Raw genomic sequence first — 23,969 nt, forward strand, 5'->3', positions numbered from 1 at the left:
ACGAGCTCCTCATCGCCCCCCAATGATCTCACCTTCTTAAATTTTTTATAACACTTAGCCTAAACTTCTTCTTTGCATTTGTCTCACTACCCATTGTATTCATATGCATGCCTTTCTTCCACATAAGATTATAAGCTTCCTGAGATCTTCTCTGCCTTTGCATTCGCAGTATTTGGAACATAATAGCGACTTTATAAATGTTTGAATTAATTAGGGGGTGTTTGATCAGAGGGAGCAGTGAGCTCCCTCAATCCAGCCTCATAAGATCTCAGGGCATTCTTTGTTTGGAGATGTCTGAAGGGTGCCTCCCCATGGAGTGTGAGCATGGCAAATACAGTAGAACCTCGATTTACCAATTTAATTCATTCCAAGATTCTGTTTGTCATGTGATTTGTTCTTATGGCAAAATGAATTTTTCCATAGGAAATAGTGTAAAGTCTGATGATTGGTACCACATACTCAAAAATATTCATATAAAAATAATTATTTATAATTTTAAGTAAGTTGTTGTCCCTAATGTACCTGAAATACAATAGCAATAATCAGTACACAATATAAACCGAAAATAAAATAAATTAACCTGCACTTTACCTTTGAGAAGAGTCACGGCTGGCATGGGGGAGACAAGAGACAGGAGGAGGAAGAAGACTTATTGCTTGGAAGGAGAATCTCGTTCCATCAGAACATCAGGGATTTCAATGTCAGGAGTGTTCTCTCTTACCCTACTTTCACTAAAAGGAAGACTAACACTACTCCCTTCACTTATTTTTCATTTTTTAGAACCACTTTCATATTTTGACTCACTGATTTTTTTTTCTTTACATTCCCTTCTAACTAGGAATCTGTCTAAAGACACTTGTTTTTGACTTTTTTTCAGAATGTCACAGAAATGTGACATTGCATTATCATTAAAAATATTCATGGCTCTCATTGCTACAGCCTTATTTGGGTGATGTTTTTCAATAAAATTTTGCACTTTTTCACACATCTGATAAACCTCCCTAATCTCACCTGAAGTGAGGGTGAGGGATTCCTCTTACTTCTCAACCTCCTGCTCAGATGAGGCCGCTTAGGTGCTATACCAGCTTGAGGTTCCTTTGTTTGACATATGAAAGCAAAAAAAAAAAACAAACATTGTCCTAGTTGAGCACCATCCCTTCGAAAGCTGTTTGTAACAACAATTTGGCTAGCAGCAGCTGTTGGGGTGTAAGACCCAACAAGACCAGCAACGAGAGCTGCCAGCACAGATTCTTTGATCTGCTTTACTAAGGAAAGTAACTTTAAGGAGTTAATAATCTCACTTTAATCACACATAACTCACTTAGTTCAGGAGGAAAAGCCAGCAACCTGAACTTCAGAGCAAATACAAACAAATTACAAACATACACAATATAAACAGACCAAATCATAATTCATAGTTACCAAAGAACCAATGGGTATGGGTTAGCAAAGCTGGGGGGGGGCAGGGGGCAGTTACAACAGCTTGCCCAGAGTCCCATGATACTCTTCCAGTGACCGAGAGCCCCCAAACCAAGCACTGGGTTTCTTCAAAGCTGGTGGGCTCCTTAATGGCTACCCAGAGTCTCCACACTGATATTCTTCTTATGAATGAGAGCCCCAAGTAAAAAACACCAACCTCTGGGTTTATATATGCTGTTCAGGGTCAAAGGGCATCACAATGTGCAACTCAAACCCACATGACCTAAAAGCATTACAAACATGGGACTCAAACCCATGTAAACTAAGCTTTCCCTTGAGGCAAGGAGGTCATCAAAGACTCCTGATCCAATCAAAGAAACAAAGGCCAGACTCTTCAAGGGCACTTGATTAAATAAGTGCTAAAAGAGAGAACAGTAAAAGAAAGTCCCACCTGAATTACTGATACACAGTCCAAGTCCAAACATGATGTTCATACTGTGAATTTTTGTTCATCTGGCGAGACAAATTTTGTGAAAAATTTTTCCTCATCCAGAGAAGCATCCATAAACTACGTTACTCATAAACCGAGGTTGTACTGTAATGCCCTGCCGAGAGTTCACGGTGAGCTCAAGATGAGACTAGTTAAAATCTTGTATGATGAGCTTTTATTGGCTAAGTTGCTCTTCTTTGTCTTCTTTAAAAGCTAGCTGAAAGACTGCCAGGGTGAGGGGGAAAGAGCATGCTGTGTGTGTGTGTGTGTGTGTGTGATGTAGTGGGTGTCCCCAGACCCCAGTAGGGTAAACCTGTACTGGTGAGAGGAGTGAATAGGACATGCATAGTTTCTCCTCCCAGAAGCATCTAAATAACTCCTGGCCAAGGTGGACTTGCATGTGGCCTGAAAAGAGAGACCACATGTGTGGAATCTTCCAGCTTAACAGATGATAGCAACAAAAACAGTGATAGATTTTCTGCAAAAGTATGTAGCTGAGACAATCATCTATACAACCATCTGGAAAAGAGGATAACTCACCAATATTGTTTGTGTGTGTGTGTGTGTGTGTGTGTGTGTGTGTGTGTGTGTGTGTGTAAGAGGGGGTAAGGCTTGAATTCCCTAAGCATTATCATCCTGGAATCTGACCTTTGAGTCAGAGAGTGACTTCCTGGGCTGTGCCTTGAGAGTGATCGTTGCAGGTCCTATTAAATAAGTCACTATTAAATGGTGACTACCAAAATTCGTTCCATAGAGTCTGACTTTTGGTTTTGTGATATTTATTTAAGGAGATTTTTATGGATAGCTCTTATTTTTACATTTCCTAGATTTCCTCCTGTGTCCTTCTCTAGAGCTGTCCCTTATAGTATGAACTTTTTTAAAAGAGGAAGAAAACAGAAAATCAGCAAATTCAATCAAAACATTAAAAAATATATTCAATAAGTGACACCTATAGACCATTTTCTACCCTTCCTAAAAGGAATGGAAGAAGATATCATTTCATATGTCTTCTCTGGGGCCAAGCTTGGTCATTATAATTTCACAACCTTTGTTTTCACTTGTTTCATGGTGGTTGTCTTTTCATTTACATGGCTGTAGTCCTTCTGTATATTGTTTTCTTGGATCTGCTTACCTCCCTTTGCATTAGTTCATATAAGTCTCTCTTTGCTTCTCTGTATTCATCATGTTCATCATTTCTTATAGTATAGAAATATTCCATTACATTCATGTACCACAGCTGTTTAGCCATTCTCCAATCATTGGGTGACTATTCCCACTTTGGTACCATCTGTGATCTTTTCTAACATATGTGAGGATTTATGCCTCTTAAAATTTTGTAACGGAGCAAATTCCATCATCTCTTTTGGAAATGTTAATGAGTCAGCATTGCTTACTACAATACGTATGTGTGCATACATACATTTATTAAAAGATATATTAATTATTAATGACTTTTGTCCTCTTTTTGGGTTCTTTGTATATCAAAAGATTATTTCGTCTACCCTTTAGAATATAAATTTCCTTCACAGAGTCCCAAGGGTAAAAAAACATAAACACTTCCATAAAGCCTTTGATTCTCACTTGAGAATATATCCCAACGCCATCCTCCCGTCACTCCTCCTGAATTCCCTGGGAAGGCTCATTCCAGTCTCATTTGGTTAGTTTTCTGTAAGTATTATTTCTTGTTTTCTTTTGCTTTCACCCTTAAAATCAGTTGACCTTCACTCCTCATTCCCAATTATAACTCAAAGAATAACATCCATCTGGGCCCAAGCCAAGGTTATCATAGATAAGACCTTCCAAATGACCTTTTCCTAACCTGGACTAAATCAGGAAACATTCTAATCTCCTACTCTCTTTCCCCTCAAGCAGTTACTTTGCTCAAAGGTCCCAAAGCATAGATCACAGATAATAGCTTTCTTTTTTACCTCTCTCCATCTTGGAATCCACCGAAAGGAGGAAAGATCTCAAACACATGTCAGAAATAGTACCAAAATAAACTCACCAGAAATCATCATCATGGAAGTTACTTCAGGTTTAGTACTGAGTACCTCAGTATGCTCAATTTCCTCTCCTCTGATTGAAGGTCAAAGCAAAAACCTCCTCCCACAGCCTACCTTCATAGAGAGCTCATAATTTTCAACTCTTCATTTGCTATCAGTTGCCTTGCTTGACTACCACTTGATGAACATCTGTGCACTTGGTGATATCTGGTGGGGGTCCCCTCCTTTTTCAGCTTTCTTTTATGTATTATATTCCCCTATTAGATTGTGAACTCTCTGAGGACAGAGATTGATTTTTACATATTTGTATCCCTAGCACTTAGCATAGTATCTAACAGGTAGCAGGCATTTAATAAATGTTTATAGACAATGAACTAGGCCTGTATAAGAAAGGAAAGCTGGGAAGCAATCTTTGGAACTGCCTTAACAACACCCCAATCTGCAGAACTATCACACCATCACCTCAAGCTTGATGCAAATTGGAGTCATGTCTCCAGTCAGCTGTAAAGAATAATATTTAGTAAATCACTGTTGGTCAATATATGTTTTGTACAAAGATTTCCTTTTCCCCTCAGTGCACATGAAGGGTTACCACTAATCATTCATTAGATGCATTTGTCAGCAAAGGAAGGAATTAGTAGGAGAAACTGATATTGATCAAGTCCCCGCAATTTTAAACTTCTGAAGCTCAGAGAGCCGTCATTCCAGTGAGAGAATAAATTAGGAATTAATTCCTAATTTATAATCCCGAATTCTAGAATTTAATAATCAAACATTCTAGAGAAAGCAGGGAAATTCCTGATACATATGTTCCAGGATGAAAGAAGATATTCCTTAAATAAATAGAGAAAATAAAGTCAGAAAGTGGTTATCATTTTTCTTCATTTATACAGCCAGCATTAGAATTCCATTTTCCTGATTCCTAAGCCAATAGGGTTACTTTGTATGGCCCTCTCCTTCAAACAATCATTAACTGCCTCTACTCTGGCCCTACACAAGAAGAATATATTTTCACTGGTATCTGTAAAAATTAGAAAAACAATATGGATACATGTTTTGCATGATTTCGCACATAATTGATGTCACATTTCTTGCCTCCTCAATGGGTGGGGGAAGGGTAAGAAGGAAGGAAAGAATTCAAAACTCAAACTGTAACCAAAAATGAATGTTAAAAATAAATAAATGAGAATTTTTTTGTAGGATGTGGGCATATGTCTGTGGCTACAAGTCTAACTTCCTCTGACCCACTCAATTGGTAGCTCATTTTGTCCCCAAGTGTGACAGGATGAATGCATTCTCCTCTTTCTTAAAGGGTGAATATATTCTCATCTTTCTCCAACTTTTATCTAAAGCATGTGATATTAACCTTTTTTGTTTCTAGGACCTTTTTGGCAGACTGGGGAGGCCTCTGGCCATCTCCTCAGAATAATTTTAAATGAATAAAATAACATACACAGAATTACAAAGGAAACTAATTATGTCAAAATACAGTTATCAAAAATATTTTAAACAAGAATAAGTTCACAGGCATCAGACTAAGAATCCGTATTCTAAAGTATAAAGGAGAGAAAAGGTCCTTCCTGATCGTGAAACAGACTACTAAGACCAATGGGGCCAGAAATTAGCTCTGAGTGTTCTCTTCCAATAACGATTTCTGCTCATAAGCTGTGAGGTTTTCTATGAGAATATCTGGAGAAGATGGAGGATTAGTCATGGCCTTTCTCACTTCTGTTAATCTTTTAATAAACTATGAAGCAGTTGGTTTAGTGAGTACAGTGTAAGGATTCAAAGTCAGGAAAATTGGGGTCCAAATCCTGTCTCTTTTTAGGGGGGGAAGGCAGGGCAATTGGGGTTAAGTGACTTGCCCAAGGTCACACAGCTAGTAAGTATGTCAAGTGTCTGAGGCCGAATTTAAACTCAGGTCCTCCTGACTCCAGGACCAGTGCTCTACTCACTGTGCCACCTAGCTGCCCCAAATCCTTTCTTGATCCCTTATTAGCCAGGTAATCCTGGGCAAATCACCTAACTTCTCTGAGTTTTAGTTTCTTCATCTGAAAAATGGGTTGAATGGTATATCCACTAAGTGCCTCACAAGATTGTTGTGTAAGGGAAGCAATTTGTAAGCACTAGCATTTTATATAAGTGTTGTTATTATTAGCATTGTTAGTATCTTTGCTTTTTCTTGACATCTGTAGGATACCAGTAGAGTATATGGATTGTCCACAGGTTGTTCCTCCATCTCAACACACGACCACCCCATCTTCTTTTTCAATTGTTTATTTGATAATAAAAGCTTATGTTAATATGATGCTATAATTTAGTTTGCAAAACCCTTTGCCTATATTATCTTTAGGATTATAGAGTTAGAGCTAGAAAGGATCTTGGAGGTCATTTAGTCCAACCCTGTTATTTTATAGATGAGGAAGCTGGGGCCCAGAGAGGTTTAGTAACTTACTCAGTCACCCAGGTAGTAAGTAGAAGATCCAAGATTTGAACTCTGGTCCTCTAACTTTAAATCTAGACCAAATTCCAGTGTCACACTGCCTTCACCTGTGAGGATAGGTGATATTACTACGTCCATTTTACAGATTAAGGAAACGTTAAGTAAGTTTAAATGATTTGCTTAAGGTCACCCAGTAAGTAATTAGCCAAGGCAGAATTCAAAACAAGATCTTTGTAACTTATAGTCCAACCTTCCATCTCCTTCTGAACTGATGCTTTCATTGTGTGAGTTCTTCGTAACACCTTATTTGTTATTTGTTGAAGTCATTCTATTACCCTCTGAGTGACAGGACCCCAGCAGCATAGGTGAGCCCACTGTGACAAGCTTTTGAAAGGACATGGAACAGACCCTCATCTGAATGGGTTTCAATCTAAATCATCACTAAAATCTAAACCAATGAGATCACAACTCCATTGGATTATTATTATCAGTAATCATAATAATCAATTCCAAAAGTTGGAATTTTTTTCATGTTTAGTGTGAAGCAGGATCTATCTCCTAGACTCTCATTTCCCCCTGTGTCAATATTGAACTTACTCCCATGGTTTGAACTAGACTATTATTTTTTTTAGGTAGAAGGGTCACACGTAGTTCATCATGGAATCATTAGCATCATCACCTTAGCACCTGTAACCCTAGGCAAGTCTTTTAATCTTCTCACTTCTCATTTTTAAAGTGAGGAAACTCAACAATTACCACATAAAGATTCTGTAAGCCTTCAATGAGATCATGTCTGTCCATAAACTAAGCAAACTGTGGGGTAAGAAAAGCTTTCTTTTTTTTAATCACCACAACCTGGATTTTTTCAGTAGTACATGTGACCAATTGGTTGTCAGTCAAGGGGGCAGATAAAAGTTTCCCTGTAAAATTATCGATATCTATGTCTATCTATCTATACATACATGTGCGTACATATGTGTGTATGTATGTATGTAAGTATGTGTGTGTGTGTAAAGATCTCCTCAGGTGATGGCTCCTCATAGGAGTTAGAGCCAATATTATCCAAACTGGGTGCTCAATAAGAAAAAAAGGTAGAATTGCAACAATCTGTAATGTTAAGCAGGGTGGGACTTTTTACTGTTTTCTCTTTTGGAATACCAAGGCAATCAAATGCCTTTAATGAGTCTTGCCTTTGTTTGAATGGGGGAGGTAAAGTGGGACCCTTCTGTCTTTTGTTTTGGAGTGCTTCTCAGCACTGAGGTAATCAAGTGCCTTTGAGGAGTGTTGCCTTTGTTTCAATCAGAAGTCTTTGAATTAAGAGTCTTTGATGACCTGCTTAAGAAACAAGAAAGCCCCAGGCCCCAGGTCCCATACCCTTTTGCTAAGTTGTTGCTAAGCCCCACAGCCCTGAGAAGGGTATATACTATCTGAGATTGGCGCTTTGTTTTGGGGCTCTCATTCAGTGGAAGAGTGTCATGCTATTTGACCAGATGAAACTCCAGGTAGCCATTGTTAAGGAGCCCCCCGCCCTTAAAAACTCAGATGTTATTGCCTGTCTCTCTGGTAACTATGCATGTGTTGCTATGGTAGACAAAAGCTTATCTGTTAATCTGTTTATATTTTCTCTGTTTGTAATTTCCATTTGTATTCCCTCTGAAGTTCAGGGTGCTGGCTTTTCCCCCTGAACTAAGCAAACAAGGTATGTATGTTTAATTAAAGTGAGATTGTTAACCCCTTAAAGTTGCTTTCCTTAGAAAAGCAGACCAAGGAACCTGTGCTAGCAGCCCTCCTGTGTGCTGTTGTTGTTGGTCTTTCACCTCCACAGTAGCTGCTAGCAACATTGTTGTTACACCATCCAGATCCTTCCACAGTTTCTGAAGCCAGGATAGGAGATACCACCAATACACTCAGAGACAAGACTAGAAAGGAGATTCTGGAGGCATGGGGACTAGGGATCCCACCAGTCCCAGAAATGATGCAAACCCAACCTACCTAAGACCAGAAGCTAGACATCACAAGATCTGGGTTGGAGTCATGGCTATGCTGCTCATAAGAAATGTGACCTCAGTAAATTGCAAAACCTCTCTGAACTTGTTTTCCCATCTGAAAAATTGAGATAGAAATATCTTCCCTACTTGGCTCACAGGGTTGTTTATAAGGTTTTAGGAAGGGAATTTACTAGAAAATGCTTTATAAACTATAAGGGCTATACAGTTGACAATGTCTGACATATGGCAGGTACTTAATAAATGCCTATTGATTGACTTTTTTTACATTAAGAAAACGGCAGAAGACTCAGGAGATGTCTTTATTCGTCTTTATTCTCTAGAATTCACCAACTTGCTTCAGCTGCTTTTTCCTTCCACTGCCACAGCCTCCTTCTCCCATTGATCAGTAATTCCTAGAACTTCCATTCTGAAGAAAGGTCCACACCAGCCAGGCTTTTCTCTCTGGATTTCAGCACTGTGTTCCTATGTGAAAACCTTTCTCTGCCTCCCCCTTGCTTTCCGGTTCTGTTTTATGTGTTGTCTTACCTCATTAAAATGTAAGCTTCTTGAGGGCAGGAACTATCATTTTTTGCTTATATTTGTGTTTCTAAACTTAGCAAAGTGCCTGGCACATAGCAAATACTTAATAAATGCTTGTTGACTTGAAGGATAGTCAGCCTCAGCTTATTGTTTAGAGTTCTTTTCTTCTTGGGTGTTGCATGACCACATTAAGCCAGATTCTCTTAAAGCTTAGGTCACTCTGGTGGTAAAGTACTCTTTCAGGCCACCATGGTTTGGGATCATGAAATGATATTTTATTAAATATCCAGTACACTTGTGAGGCAGTATTATGATGAGGCAGAATGAGCACTGGCTTTCAAGTCAGAGGATCTGGGTTTGCATCTGTAAAATAAGAGTATTCAGTAGATGACCTCTGAGGTTCCTTGCAGTTCCAAATCTATGATCCTACTTGATGAAGACGATGCCTTGCAGGCAAAGTAACAGACAGTTCGGAAAAGAGAGCAATGTCACCTGGGATAAATGATCTCATGAATGCATTTATAGAGTAACTTTCAATTATTCAAGATCAGTCATTTAAGAATGCCATATGTGTGGTTGACTAAGAGTCTATAGAAATTGTTTTAGAAGCCAGAAGTCCCAATGCTATATTGGTCAGCATTGAGAGCCACAACATTCCAGGATTAGGGAGGGATAGTCCCATCATACTCTGATCTACTCACACCACGTCTGGAGTGTTGTGTTCAATTTAGGGTGCTATATTTTAGGAAGAACAATTTATAAACTGGAAAGTATCCAGAAGAGGCCAATCAGTATGGTGAGATCATGAGATCATGCCATCCAAAGATTGGGTGAAGGAAAAGAAAAGACTTAAGGGGTAACAATAGCTGTCTTAAATATTTGAAAGTCTTGTCCCAGGAAAGGAAAGGAAGGGAACAGGCTGCATACCAGATGGAGAGCTGCTAAGTGCTTTATAAATATTTATCTCATTTAATCCTCAAAATAACCCTGGGGGGTGGGAGTGGGGTGCTATTATTATCCCCATTTTACAAATGAAGAAACTGAGGCAGACAGGTAAAATAACTTGGCCAGGGTCACACAGCTAATAAGCATTTGAAGTAGGACTCAAAATCCTATCTTCCTGACTCTAGGCCCAATGCTCCATCCACTGAGCCACCTAGCTACCCATGGAAAACAAGCGTGTCCCCAGAAAGCAAAACTAAGAGCAATAAATGGAAGTGGTTGAGACAGAAAGGAAAAACTTCCTAATATTTTGAGCTCTCCAAAATCGGAATGGGCTACCTGAGGAGGCAGTGTTCCCTTGCTTGCTAGAAGCCAAGACTGGAAAATCACTTCTCAGGTACATGCTGGGCTAAATGACCTCGGAGCTCCCTTCCACCTCTGGGACACTGTAATTTGGTTTAAGTCAAGGGGAAAAAACATTTCTGAAGGAATGCTCAAGTTCAAGGTGAGAGAATTCAGATAAATTCAGTCAAGAAGCCAGTAAAAATAGAAAACCATTCAAGCATTGAAGACTGGCAAGAATGCATCAACTCCTAACACTTTACAGCTGGAAAGGAACTTAGAGGATATCTAGTTCAACTCTCTTATTAGAGAGGCAGAAATCAAGACATAGAGATTTGGAGGGACATGACCAAGGTCACACTTCTAGTTTGTGGTAGAACTGGATTCAAACCCAAGTACTCCAATTCCAAATATGGAATCCTTTCCATTGTACTCCACCATCTGGAGTCTGAGGCCAGCTCACAAAAGCCTGATTGATCTATATAATGTAACTGAAGCATAAAATCACATCAATTGGATCACAGAACCTAGCCACCATTGTTGTTCTTGTTGAGTCATTTTCAATTGTGTCCAACTATTTGTGACCCTATTTGTGGTTTTTTTTGGCAGAGATACTGAAGTGTTTTGCCATTTCCTTCTTGCTGATTTTACAGCTGAGGAAACTGAGGCCAACAGGGCTAAGTAACTTGCCCAATGTCACAAAGCATCTAAGTGACTGAGATTTTGAACTCAGGAAAATGAGTCTTCCGGACTCCAGCACTCTATCCACTGTGCTACCGCACTGACCTAACCACCCTCAGAGCAATATTTCTACGAGAGAAATATTTAGAGTACCAACTTCAGATACCAGAAATTTATAGCTGGCTGTCTTCCCTTCTCTCTCCCGTATTTACCTCCCCATGATGAACACAGGGAATGGGGACACTCTCAGCTCCATATGGTTGTCAGGGATCTCATAAAATCATAGAATTCTCAACATGAAATGGACCTGAGGGATCATCTAATCCAACACCCTCAGCATGCAGTTGAGGAAATTGGGGCCAGAGAGGTTATGAGTTGCTTAAGGTATTGAACCTTAAGCCTGGGTTCAGTGACAGGGCTCTAGCAGCTGAGGGGAAAAGAGCCAGAGGTGGAGACTGGCAGTGAAAAGTGGGATGTGAATTTGAGATACTCAGAGGGTTGAGTTGGAAGAGAAATTATTAACTAGAGATAGAGACTAAGGAGGGGAAGCAAAGGGGATGAGGATTGGGGGAAAGTAGAAAGTAGGAATTCATGGAGGACCCTCTCTTCTTCAACCTTCCTTGCTTCTTCCTCATCCTCTCTCCATCTCTGGAGAAGCAAGGGGAGATACGGTTAACTTTCCTTTCTCCCTTCTCTCTTCTTCTTTCCCTTCCCTTCTTTCGCTTCCCTTATGTCTTCCCTAATTTCTCTTTCTTCTTTTCTTTTTCTCCCCATCTTACCATTGCTCACATGGCCTCCAAAGATCTCATCCCCCTGCCACTGATGAGAACATGGACAAGGGGAAAAAAAGGTGACTGATGCAGTGCACTAAGGAATGAGGAAAGAGGGATGTCTAGGGCAATAACATTGAGAGGGAAGAGGAAAAAAGTCCCCAGTTGCACTAGGGAAGAATTATGAGTACCTGGCTGGGATAGCCATTCATAGAGAAGTCCAGAATACATGCATGCATACATATATACGAATGTACATATGTGTGTGTTTATCCAAATACAGGGTAACTCTGTCTTAGTGCAGTTTTAAATTGTTAAAATTTTAAACTTTACTAAGACTTTCAGAACACCCTGTATACAAACACACACATACATGTACGTGTGCATATATACACACATGTAAGTATATACATATAGCAACATATCTAGCTATATATCATATATCTATCTATAGCTATACATATATGTGGGCATGCATATATATATACACACACACGCACACACACATAAGTATGTGTGTTTGTTGAGAGAGAAAGAGAAAGAGAAGGGGGGAGAGAGGGAAAGAGAGAGAGAGAGAGAGAGAGAGATAGAGAGAGAGAAACCTTCTGATTTCCCATTTGATCGGCATTCCCCCTTCACAGATGCTAAGACATAGTAGACAAGAGATAGACTGCCAGGAAAGAAACTGCATATTATGGCTGATGCCATATTCCATTCAGCTTTCCCAAGACACAGCTGCTTCCTAACGAATATGGTTATATCATTGGCAGGGAAGCAATTGTCCAGCAATCTCTGAATGACAATGAATGACCACCTGTTAGTATAATTCTCCTTGATAGAATGTAAGCTCCCTGATGGCATGGATGGGTTCAGTTTTTGGCTTTCTATCTCCAGCTTGATACCTGGCGTATAGTAGGTGCTAACAAATATTCATCCTCGATTGGTTGATTATGTTAGCAGAAGTAGAACAGCGAACATTGATTAAGCCTAGGAGCCAGGGGCCATGCTAAGACCTGGAGAGACAAAGAAAGACAAAAGCAGACCCTACCTTCAAGGAACTTAGGTACTAATGGGGGAAATAACGTGTAAATAAATAGGTAGATATAAGACATATATGGAGTAAAAGAAAGAACTTTGAGGGGAAGGCAGTAGTAGTTGGCATTACCAGAAAAGTTCTCCTAGAGAAACAAACATTTGAGCTGAATCTTGAAGGATGCTAGGATGTCGAGAGTTGGAGGTGAGGAGGGAGAAAACCCAAACATGTTATCCCTGTTTGTATGTAAACTCCTTGAGAACAATCAAAGTTATGGATTTGGGGAATGGATTGTCTTGTATGACTAAACAAGTGAGCTGGTACTGATGGATCGTAGAGTACTTAGAGTGTAAGACTACAAAGGTAGGAAAGATCCAGGCTGGGAAGGGCTTTCAATACTGACTAAATGAGTTTATATTTGATCCTGGAGGTAATGGAGTCACGGGGTTATTGAGTAGTGGGGTAACGTAGTCAGACCTACACTTAAGGAAAGTCACTTTGGCAACCACACAGAGGATGGATTGGAGTGGAGAAGAATTCAAGGTAATAGAGCTCATACTAATGCCTGGAGAGAAGGGTTTGTATGGGAGATGTGAAAATAGAATCTGCAAGATTTGACAAATGATTGGCTATATTGGGTGATTGAGAGGGAAGAGAAAGGGGGTTCCCTCAATAGTAATAGAGAAGTTTGGAAGAGAGGTACAAGGGGGGGAGATAATAACCTTTTGTAGAAAATCAGCAAATCCTTATATTGGATAGAAAGTCTTATACTAGAAAAGTTACTGTCCCTGTTTCCTTCTGGGCCAAGAGATATCCATAAAGAACTAGACAGTCCAGTTATGCATAAAGCGATAGGCCTTTGTTGTGACTGTGTTTAGCTCACACAAGGGAAGGTCCAAAACCTAAAATGAAACCCAAGGAATAGAGGGCAATGAGGGATGAAGGATTTCAGTCAAAAGATACCACAGGATCATCAGTCGCCAGAAGGGTCAATCTTCAGACAACCCTTTGGAAATGCTTGACACACTCAGCTTCACCTCTTCCTAGATAATTTGTGGGCTGTCTGTATTACATCACTTCCACAAGAGAACAGAGTGGCTCCTCTCTTCGCAACAGGCCTGGCTTTGAATAGACAGAAGTAAACAATGGCCAAATTTAGTTTCTCTACCTTCCCCCCATCCCCTACTTTGCCCCAAGTGTCACAATAGAGTGAACTAACCAGGGTTCATTAAGTCTCTAGTTTCCTTCTCTGACTTCTTAAGCAAAGGACCATTTCTAATATGTCAACATAAATTTCTGAAGGGGGTTGGTTTCAACAGTGTGTCTTACAAAACACTCACAAAAGGGTGCAGAGACCAAGGAAGTGGGTAGGGGGAAAAAAGGAAGGGGCCTCCTTATCTCGCCACATTCCATTTCTAGAGAATTTGGGGGCTATCTCATTAATACCATACTTTATTTTTAGAGAAATTATTAATTTAGATTTTAAAAGCCTGACAATTATTTACAAATCTATTCTTTTACATGAAAGGTAGGTGTGCACCCCCACCCACCCACCCAATTCAGTTATTAAAACTTGTATGCAGTTCCCACTCTGAAAGAGAATTACAAATTTCCTGTTGATTGTTCCTGGATTCTCAAAGCACAGCACTTAAGCAGGAGGTATAAATACAGTGCTCATTATTTTCATTGGGGCTTTCTGTGACATTAATTAGGCGATGTTTGCAAAGTGCTTTTAAAGACAGAGCCATTATTCAGCCCAAGAGCTGGGCCTTGGTTATCATGATTGCAGGCTGGTTTGCAAACTGCCGATTGGCCAGAGTATCACAAAGAAGGGAATTTCATCACTACATCAGTGTCTGGAGAAACAGCAACATTCCTTTCGTTTCTGAAGCCCCTCAGAAAACCATCCTCAGCCAAACTACACAGGAACCGAAGAAGGTGAAAGCACACTGAGGAGGAAGAAAAGAGGAAACTCTGGCAATGTTAGGTTGGGTTAAGGGATGATTGGGGGTGGGGGGACTTCCTGAAAATAGAACACGGTGTGTCTGTGGGCGCCTGAGGAAGGTCACCATTGTGTTCATTGTTTCTGTCGTGCTGACATTGTTTTCGACTATTTCTCAGAGGAGCCAACCTTACTGAAAGCAGTCCGCCCCAACACCTGGCCTATGAATGCTGCTTTGTGCATTTGTTCATGCAGCTCCTTTAGAGGGAGGAGGGAATATTAAATCACCTTTTCAACATTCTAAATAGGCTACCACCACCCCCAAAGAGAGAAATCCAAAACGGATATTAAACACATAGTAAAAAGCCCCAGAAGGAAGATTTTGAGGTCTTTTCGATGCTCACGAGCTGCGTGACCTTGGGCAAATCACTTGACCTCTCTTGGCCTCGTCAGTCTCCTCCTCTTAAAATGAGGATAATAATAGGAACTACCTCACGGAATCGTTGCAAGGTTCCAATGAGATAACATATGTGAAGTGCTTTGCAAAATTGCTATATAAACACGAGATACCAACAGCTAGATGAGAGGTTGCCCTGGCTTCGTTTCTGATGTGTGGGCTGGCACAATTAAGGACCTTGTGATGTTATCCAAATGTCTCCAGAATTTTTTTTTTACCTAAACCACATCTGTATTCTTGCACCATTGACTGAATAACAACTGTTTCATGCCATTTAGAATGGCCTTTTTTCTGTAATGGGGGAAGAATATTGGGTTTTGGTTTCTTTGTTTGTTATTCAATAAAAATTACCCTTGCAGAATCAAAACTATTTGGAAAGCAAACATTAATAGTCACTTCATCTGGAAGAAGTGCAAAGATTATAATAATCTAGCACCCAAAAACATCCATAGCCCAGTGTATTGCAAGCTTTTGTTTTGTTTGGTTTTGTTTTGTTTAGTTATTTTTCAGTCCTCACCAACTCTTAGTGACCCCATTTGGAGTAATTTGCCATTTCCTTTTCCAGCTCATTTTACAGATGAGGAAACTGAGACCAACAAAAGTTAAGTGACTTGCCCAAGGTCACATTGCTCCTAAGTGACTGAGGCCAGATTTGAACTAAGAAAGATGAGTCCGGGGCAGCTAGGTGGTGCAGTGAGTAGAGCACCAGCCCTGGAGTCAGGAAGTCCTGAGTTCAATTCCGACCTCAGACACTTGACACACTTACTAGCTGTGTGACCTTGGGCAAGTCACTTAACCCCAATTGCCCTGCCTTCCCTCCTCCAAAAAAAAAAAGAAAGATGAGTCTTCCTGACTCCAAGTCCAGCACTCTAGTCACTTTACCACTTCACTGCCCCACTGCAAGGCTCACAAACCATAAATCTAAATACAAAGGGTTGTTTTTCTTTTTTCCGTAATGATTGAAGTTGTAGTATAGAAAAGGACCCTGGAAGAAATTAAACTCAAATGACTTTAAAAAAATGAAGACAAAGAAAATTTTCTAGCCTTTATTTCATAATGAGATTCTCCCATAGCCCCAATATCTCTTTGTCAACTGGACATTGAAGAATCTACATTAGCTCTTTCCCCAGGTCCATGAGTCCCCAGGTGCCATTTTGGATTGTAGTCATCCTTCATTCAATGGCACCTGAAAGCCATAAAAAACTAATGTCCTTTGGAAAAGTACCTGATTTAAAATCAACAAGTAGTTTCTACCCTAAGGGATTCTGATTTGTGTAGAGGGACCCTCCAGTTGATATTCTAAAAAAAATCTTGACATAAGATGTTCAGAAAATGGTTTCCTTGTAAAAGACTGATTTTAACCATTAACGGGCTATTTGTGAGGATCCATTTTTGTTCCTTGGTCCGGGCCCGTGATTTCATGCACATTGGTGACTCCTACTCCCCATGGAGAAACTCAGATCACTATATAGATCAACCTGTCATTATAATTTATTCCTAAGCAAGTTGCCTGTCATTAAGTAACCTGCCCCTAAACACACACCCATTATGTGTTAGAGTGCACAGACCAGGTAGGACTTGAACCTAGATCTTCCTGGTTCTAAAGCAAACCCCATAACCACTACATTATATTCCATCTCATGAGGGTTCACACTTCACCGAGGCTAAATCTGATTAAGTTAAACAATAATTTCTGCTCTGTAATATCTCCCACACCCATCTCTTCTTTTCTTCTACCATTCTGCTTTGAATTTTCATCACCTTTCACCTGGATCCTTATAATAGCCTCCTATAATTTTTCTCTGCCCCATCTGACTCCTCTAGACAATCTATGCTTGAGGCCACCATGTCAATGATCTTCAGGTTATATCACTCCTCTACTCAAAAACCTTTAGACTAAAAGGTCCCCACTGCATAATGAAAGAGTATATGCCTTATGCTAGTATTCAAAGGCTTCCAGTTCTTTTTCTAACCTACTTTCTATCCTTCCTCACACTGTTTTTCTTAACATACATTCTCAATGTTCTAACTAAAATCGGCTATTCATGAAGAAATGTGCCACCTTCCTCCTTCCTTTGGTTAAATGGGAGGTGTTGCAGAGGACAGAGAACTAGACTTGGAGTAAGAAAGACCTCAACTTAAATCTTGTCTCAGATACTAATAATTGTGTGACCCTGGGCAAGTCACTTAACCTCTCCTCATTTTCCTCAATGGTTAAACGAGGCAGTTAGACTCACCCTTCCACCTCTAAATCTATAATCCTATGAATGGGTATCCTCTTTTCTCCTAGTTTGTCAAAGGTTCCTTAACAGACTTTTTACATCTCTTTGTTGTCTGTGGTTCCAGGTGTTATGCTACTGTTGGGGCCCAAGTGACTAGTACAAAGTCACAATTTTTAGAGATTGGGGAGACCATTTTGGCTGGCTCAGAAGCATAAAGCAAAAAAAAAAAGAGATGCAATTAAAACTCCATCAGGATGCAGAATGATAAATAATTGGTGTGAGCATAATTGTGCAAGGAGAGACTTCTATCTCTAAATGGCTTGGTCATTAGGTGGCTGGTGACACAGTGGATAGATGACTGGACCTGAAGTCAGAAAGTCCTAAGTTCAACCCTGGCCTCAGTCACTTACTAGCGATAACTTTGGACAAGTCTAACAAGACTAGGCGTAACCTCTGTCCAACTCAGTTTTCTCTCTGTAAAATGGGATGAAAATAGTACCTCTCTCCCTAATTATAAGATAGTTAGCATACACTAAGTGCCGTATAAATGTTAGCTATTGTTATTATTAATACTAAAGTGCTTAGCGTCAGGGCCTGACACATAGTAGATGCTTAAGAAATGTTTATTACAAGGCAGCTAGGTACTGAACTGACTAGAGCATCAGCCCTGGAGTCAGGAGGACCTGAGTTCAGATCCAGCCTCAGATACTTGACATACTTACTAGATGTGTGACCTTGGGCAAGTCACTTAACCCCAATTGCCCTGCCTTCCCCCCTCCAAAAAAAAAGAAAGAAAAAGAAATATATATTGCCTTCCCATCATTAGGGAAGCTGGCACAATGGATAAACACTGGGCTTGGAATCAAGAAGATTCACCTTCATGAATTCATATCTGTCCTCAGACACTCACTAGCTGTGTGACCCTGGGCAAATCACTTAACTCTGTCTGCCTCTCTTTCCTCATCTGTAAAATGACCTAGAGAAGGAAACGGCAAACCCCTCCTTTATCTTTGCCAAGGAAACTCCAACTGAGGTCACGAAGAGTCGGATACAACTGAACAACAAAAACCTTCCCATTCGCTCACAATGGAGCCGTTGGTGAAATAAAGAACAAAGATGCCATTGTCTATGGCCTGAATTTCTGATTTAACTTTTAACTCTTCTGATTCAGTCTTCAGTCAACAAGCATTCATTTAGTGCTTACTATGTGTAGGGCACCATACTAAGTGCTGGAGATACAAAAAAAAAAAGATAGTTCAAGCCCTGGAGGAATATACATACTAATGGGGAACACATGTGAATATCTAAGTTTGTAGAAGAAGGTCACCTAAAAGGGCATTGCTCTAGGTGCAGTAAATCAGTCCATATTCACTCAGGACTTTTTGTTCAGTACTTCTCATATGAAGGTGTCTTGCATCCATGAGGTGGGCCATCAAGCAATTACCAGAGATCTAGAGTAGTCCCTAACCCACTGTACATTTGATTATTCTGCTGTCCTCATTGCCTGGAATATAACTCAGGTTTATCTCCATGCCACAACAAGGCATTTGTGTGAATAGGATTTGTGGCTATAGATGCATGTCTATATTAAACCTGCTAAATAATAGATCACAACATCAATGCAAGCAGCAGGAAAACGAATCTTGGCTGACTCTAGGGCTGGTCCTTGGCAAATTTGTGAGGTAAGAGAAGTTTATCTTTGGCATACTTCCCTTCTCCCCTCCCTCCTTAGCCTTCTTCCTTTTCAGACATTAACCACTCCTCTTATGCTGATGTCTGGCTGCCCAGAGCTCTGTACACCAGCCAGATCTGCCATGACCAGGCAATGCTTCATACAACAAAATAAGCGATCCTTCATTGATGGATAACCAAGCTTCCATTCTTTCAGGGACCTGATCCCAACTATTCTGCCATAAAGAAAAGAGACCCCAGAAAAAATTCAAGACTTAGATGGTAAACTTAACAGTTACTCTCTCCAAAGGATATCTGTATGGGGTGGGGGGAGCTGTTTGGTGTCTGTTCTTACTGAATTTCTAAAACTGGAATGTCAAATCCTGTGTCAATCTCACTGGCAAAATATTTGGGAACAGAGAAACAGCTCCTTTCCATCTCCCTCCAATCATATCACATAGGCAATTGCCCTCTTAGACGTTACTTAAACTAGACTTACTCTAGACTCCACGCTCTAGATTGGAGGCCAATAATATCTGCCCATGGGCCAAATTCAGTCAGCCCCAGTTTTTGTACACGCCATGAGCTAAAAATTTTACGTTAGATAACCAACTTTAATAGACTTGGCTCTTCTCAGAAATGGCAGGTTCTAAGACAGCTCCAAAAGACTCATGATGGAAAAAGCTATCCACATCCAGAGAAAGAATTACGGAGTCTGAATGCAGATTGAAGCAAACTATTTGCTCTCTCTTTTTTCTGTTTTTTTTTTCTTTTTTGGTTTTATTTCTTCTTTCTTGTGGTTCATTCCATTGGTTATAATTCTTCTTTACAACTTGAGTATTGTGAAAATAAGTTTAATGTGAAAGTATATGTACAACCTATATCTAATTACATGCCATCGGGGGGGTGGGGAGGAGAAGAAGGGGGAGAAAATTTGGAGCTCACAAACTTGTGGAATTGAGTGTTGGAAACTAAAAATAAAAAAAATAAATTTAAAAATAAATAAATAATTCAATGTCCTTAAAAAACAAATTTGATATTATATAAATGTCATTATTGGCTTGCTGGTCAACCCCTGCCCTGGCTAACTGCCATGGCTACGTACAGCACCTCGGAAAGGTCTGTTTATGTTTGTTTGTTGTGGAGTAGTGATGGTGGTTGTCATGGTTGTTTTGATGTTGCTTTTGACTTGACCTGTGATTTGATCAGAATAGGGAGCTGTTGGTTAAGGAATCCTTCTATCAAATTCAGATCAACACTTGGTCCAAAAGGAAGTCTTTCTGAGTCCTCCCAACTGCTTGTGCCTTTCCCTCTCTGATGGCCTCCTCTCTATATCTTGAATGTACAGAGGTACTTCAAGTTGTCATTTCCTTAAGGACAGGGAATCCTTTAGCCTTTATTTGCATTCCCATTATTTAGTGCAGTGCACACAGTAAATACTTAATAAATGCTTGTTGACCGACTAGAAGTAATAATCTGAGAGAGTTGCCAGCACTTGCTTTTGTGGCTCATAGATTTAGACAGCTGATCGTGGCAAAAATAAATCAGATAACTACCTCAGGGTCATAAAGACAGTCTTTGGCAGGATTTGAACCCAGGTCTGCCTGACTGAGGCTTGCTTGCTGAATACAGCATATACCACACTGCCTCTCCTCTCTTCAAGTGAAGATGAACCGAAGGGAATACAAATTCTCAGAAACTGTGAAGTGGATAGAGCATCAGGCCAGGAGTCAGGAAAACCTGAGTTTAAATCTGGCCTCAGATACTTACTAGCTGCGTGACCCTGATCAAGTCACTTAACCTGGTCTACCTCAGTTTCCTCACCTGAAAAATGATCTGGAGAAGGAAATAGCCAACCACTCTAGTATCTTCACCAAGAAAACCCCAAATGGGGTCACAAAGAGGCAGACAAAACTGAAAACAACTAAACAACAAGAAGTATGGTGTGAGCTCCTGGAATGTAAGGGCTATTTTCTTCCTGCCTTTCTTTTTATCTCCAGAGTTTAGCATAATACCTGATGCAGAACTACTTAATAAAATGCTTGTCGACTGACTGGGTTGCAATCTTGTCCATGATTACAAATGTCTATCATTTAAGCTGTAGGGAATAGTATGAACAAAAGTTTTATAAGGTCTGGCTCTGAGTACTTCTCGGGCAAGTCGTTAATTTATTTAGCCGTATTAGAAGCAGTTAAAAGTGATGGGAAGTGATGGCTGGAAAGAAAGAGTTATTGGGACACATGGATGGGTAGAATCATGCCCATTTTCAGGTCAAATATAAGTCAGAAGACAGGAATTTGATGCTCATTTTTGTGATATCTAGCTATGTGACCCTAGTAAAGGCATTTAAATATTTGGGTACTCAGTTTCCTTATCTGAAAAAACAAAATTATTGTATTAAGTGCCCTGTAAGGTCTTTTCCATTTTTAAATTCTCTGACTTCCTATGATAGCTGTGGGCAAAAAATAATCACTAGCAATTACAGAGGCATTAAAGTTTGCTAAGTGCTTTGTATACCTGTCTCATTTTATTCTAACAACTTCAGAAGGCAGGTGCTGTTCTTATTCCCATATTATAGGTGAAGAAGCTGAGGGAGACAGAGAGGCTGAGGGTCAAATTTGGTGCCTAAGGCCATATTTGAACTCAGGTCTCCTTGATTCCATATCCAATGCTCTATTCACTGCACCAGATTGTTGTTATGGTTGGTCATCTTTCATTCTCAAAAAGGACCAATGACATCAGGAGGGTGATGTCTTGACTTGCAAATGATTTGGATTTAAGTGAGGCAGAGCTGTGCAAAGTCATCAGCCTCACTCTCTCCCCCAAGGTCACCTAAGTCCAATGGTGAGACAGATCAAGACAACTGGAGATGACCCCAGATGCAGTGGGAGACCTTGGTCTTTTTAAGCTAAGGTCTTTCCCAGGTCCTAGTTTGTCTGAAGCAACACCCATTCGGTGTTTAAAGGCTAGTTTCCTAAAAGAGTTAGAAACCTAGGTTCGGTTCCTAGTTCTGTCATATATCAGTTATGTGGTCCTAGACAAAACATGTAATCTCTTGGACCACACAATAAAGCAAAAATAATTACTCTTACACTATCTATCTCACAAGGAGATTGTGAAGGTCAAAATGAGATAATGCGTATGAAAACACAATGCAAACTATTCCATACTATATTAATGTAAGGCATTATTTGATTTTAATTTGATATTTCCATGTATATCTTTTTAGATCTCTCCTCCAGAGAATGTTCTCTACCACCATCACCATCCCTGCTCCATTCATACACTTCCTGACATCTTTTTAATACTTCTTTGTCTCCTCCTCCTTTCCACTCCAATCAGCCAGTCCATTTCTAAAGGCCAGTCCTTTCCACAAAGGGCAGGACTAATCTGAATCTATGAACCATTATTCTATGGCAAAGCCCTGGGAAGGAGATTTAAGAAAAGTTGGGTGGCTTTCCAGATCAGGGTCCTGAATTTAAAATGACATCATCGTCTTCTTGTATTTACCAGCTGCCCAGATGGTCCTATTTCCTCTGTGACCCATCTTATCTGACATAATTTGAGAGTGATTTTTATCAGAAAAAGTATCACTTTCCTGCTAATATTTTAGTCTAATTATAAGTGTGGTTTTATTCACTCCAGGTATTGAAAAGTCTTCAAAAGATATGTCTCCAATTTTATAATTCAACTCAATGGGGGAATAAGGCTCAGTATGCTGCAATTTGCTTTTATGAACCAATTTTTTGAGCCATATTCCTCCTGTAAAGGGACATTTACCTGAATAGTATTTGTTTCCCATGTGCAATCTTTGGTGGTATTTGAGTTTCTTTACAAAGACCTATAAGTCCATGACAATAATGGCCAAAATCAGAGTCTACATGTGCAAATGACCTTCATTTTGGCTTGAGTTCAATTCCTAATTCTGAAACATACTGGCTAGGTGTGACCCCCGTCAAGTCATTTACCCTCTTAGCACTCTAAACAACTCTCTAAGATTTTAATTTGCTGAGAGGAGTCCAGCCTTCATTGGTGGAGTTGCCTACACCACAGGGCCAGTCTTCATCCCTATTATCAGGCACTGTGTTAGAGATGAAGAAACAGAGACAAAAAATGTAGGCAGACGTAACCAGATCCTGCACTGAGGAACTGGCAAATAAGAATCCATAATAATACAATAAATTTGGGGAAGGGACAACATAGCATGCTTATGAAGAACTAAAAATAAGGTAATTTAAGGAAGAAGAAAAGGTTTTTAAGGTAGTAAAATCAGAAAGGATTTCACATAGGTGGCACCGGGACTGAGCTTTGAAAATTTTTCGTTTCTAAGAGGTGAGAAGGGAATTTATTGTAGTCATGCAAGAATCAATGACGTATATTTTGCAGCAAGGCCAACCACTGGAGGAAAATAAGTAAAATTCATCTTTGGTAATTTCTCAGCTCCGCTTTCAGACCTACCATTACCATCATGAAATCATATTATCTGGTACTCCAATTCTGCAGCATCAAGTAATCACCAATGAAGTGTTAAGTGAGAAGGACTGAAGGTATGACCCCAGGTTTATAAGATATCCTTCCCATTTGCAGAGGGTTTGCAGAGAAGGAGGAAGGAAGGGAATAAGCATTCGTTAAATTCCTACTGGAGGCCATCTCCAGTCATCCTAACTGTCATCCAGTCATCCAGTATCTGGTCACTGGACTCAGATGGCTCTGGAGGAGAAAGTGAGGCTAGTGACTTTGCACAGCCCTGCCTCATTTAAATCCAATTCTCTTGCATGTCATGGCATCACCTCCATGATGTCATGGTCCTCTTCAAGAACCAAGGGCAAATAGCAACAACAAATTCTTACTATGGGTTCTAGATAGTCCTACTAATATTTGTTCAAGTCAAAAGCAGAGTTGTGGACTTCGAATCAGGAAGGCCTGGGTTCGCATCCTGCCTCAGACACTGACTCTGGGAAAGGGGCTTCATTTCTCTACACCTCAGACAACTCTCTAAGATTATATAAAGTTAAAACCAGTTGTG

Source organism: Trichosurus vulpecula, chromosome 1 (assembly GCF_011100635.1).
Source record: "Trichosurus vulpecula isolate mTriVul1 chromosome 1, mTriVul1.pri, whole genome shotgun sequence".
NCBI lineage: Eukaryota > Metazoa > Chordata > Mammalia > Diprotodontia > Phalangeridae > Trichosurus > Trichosurus vulpecula.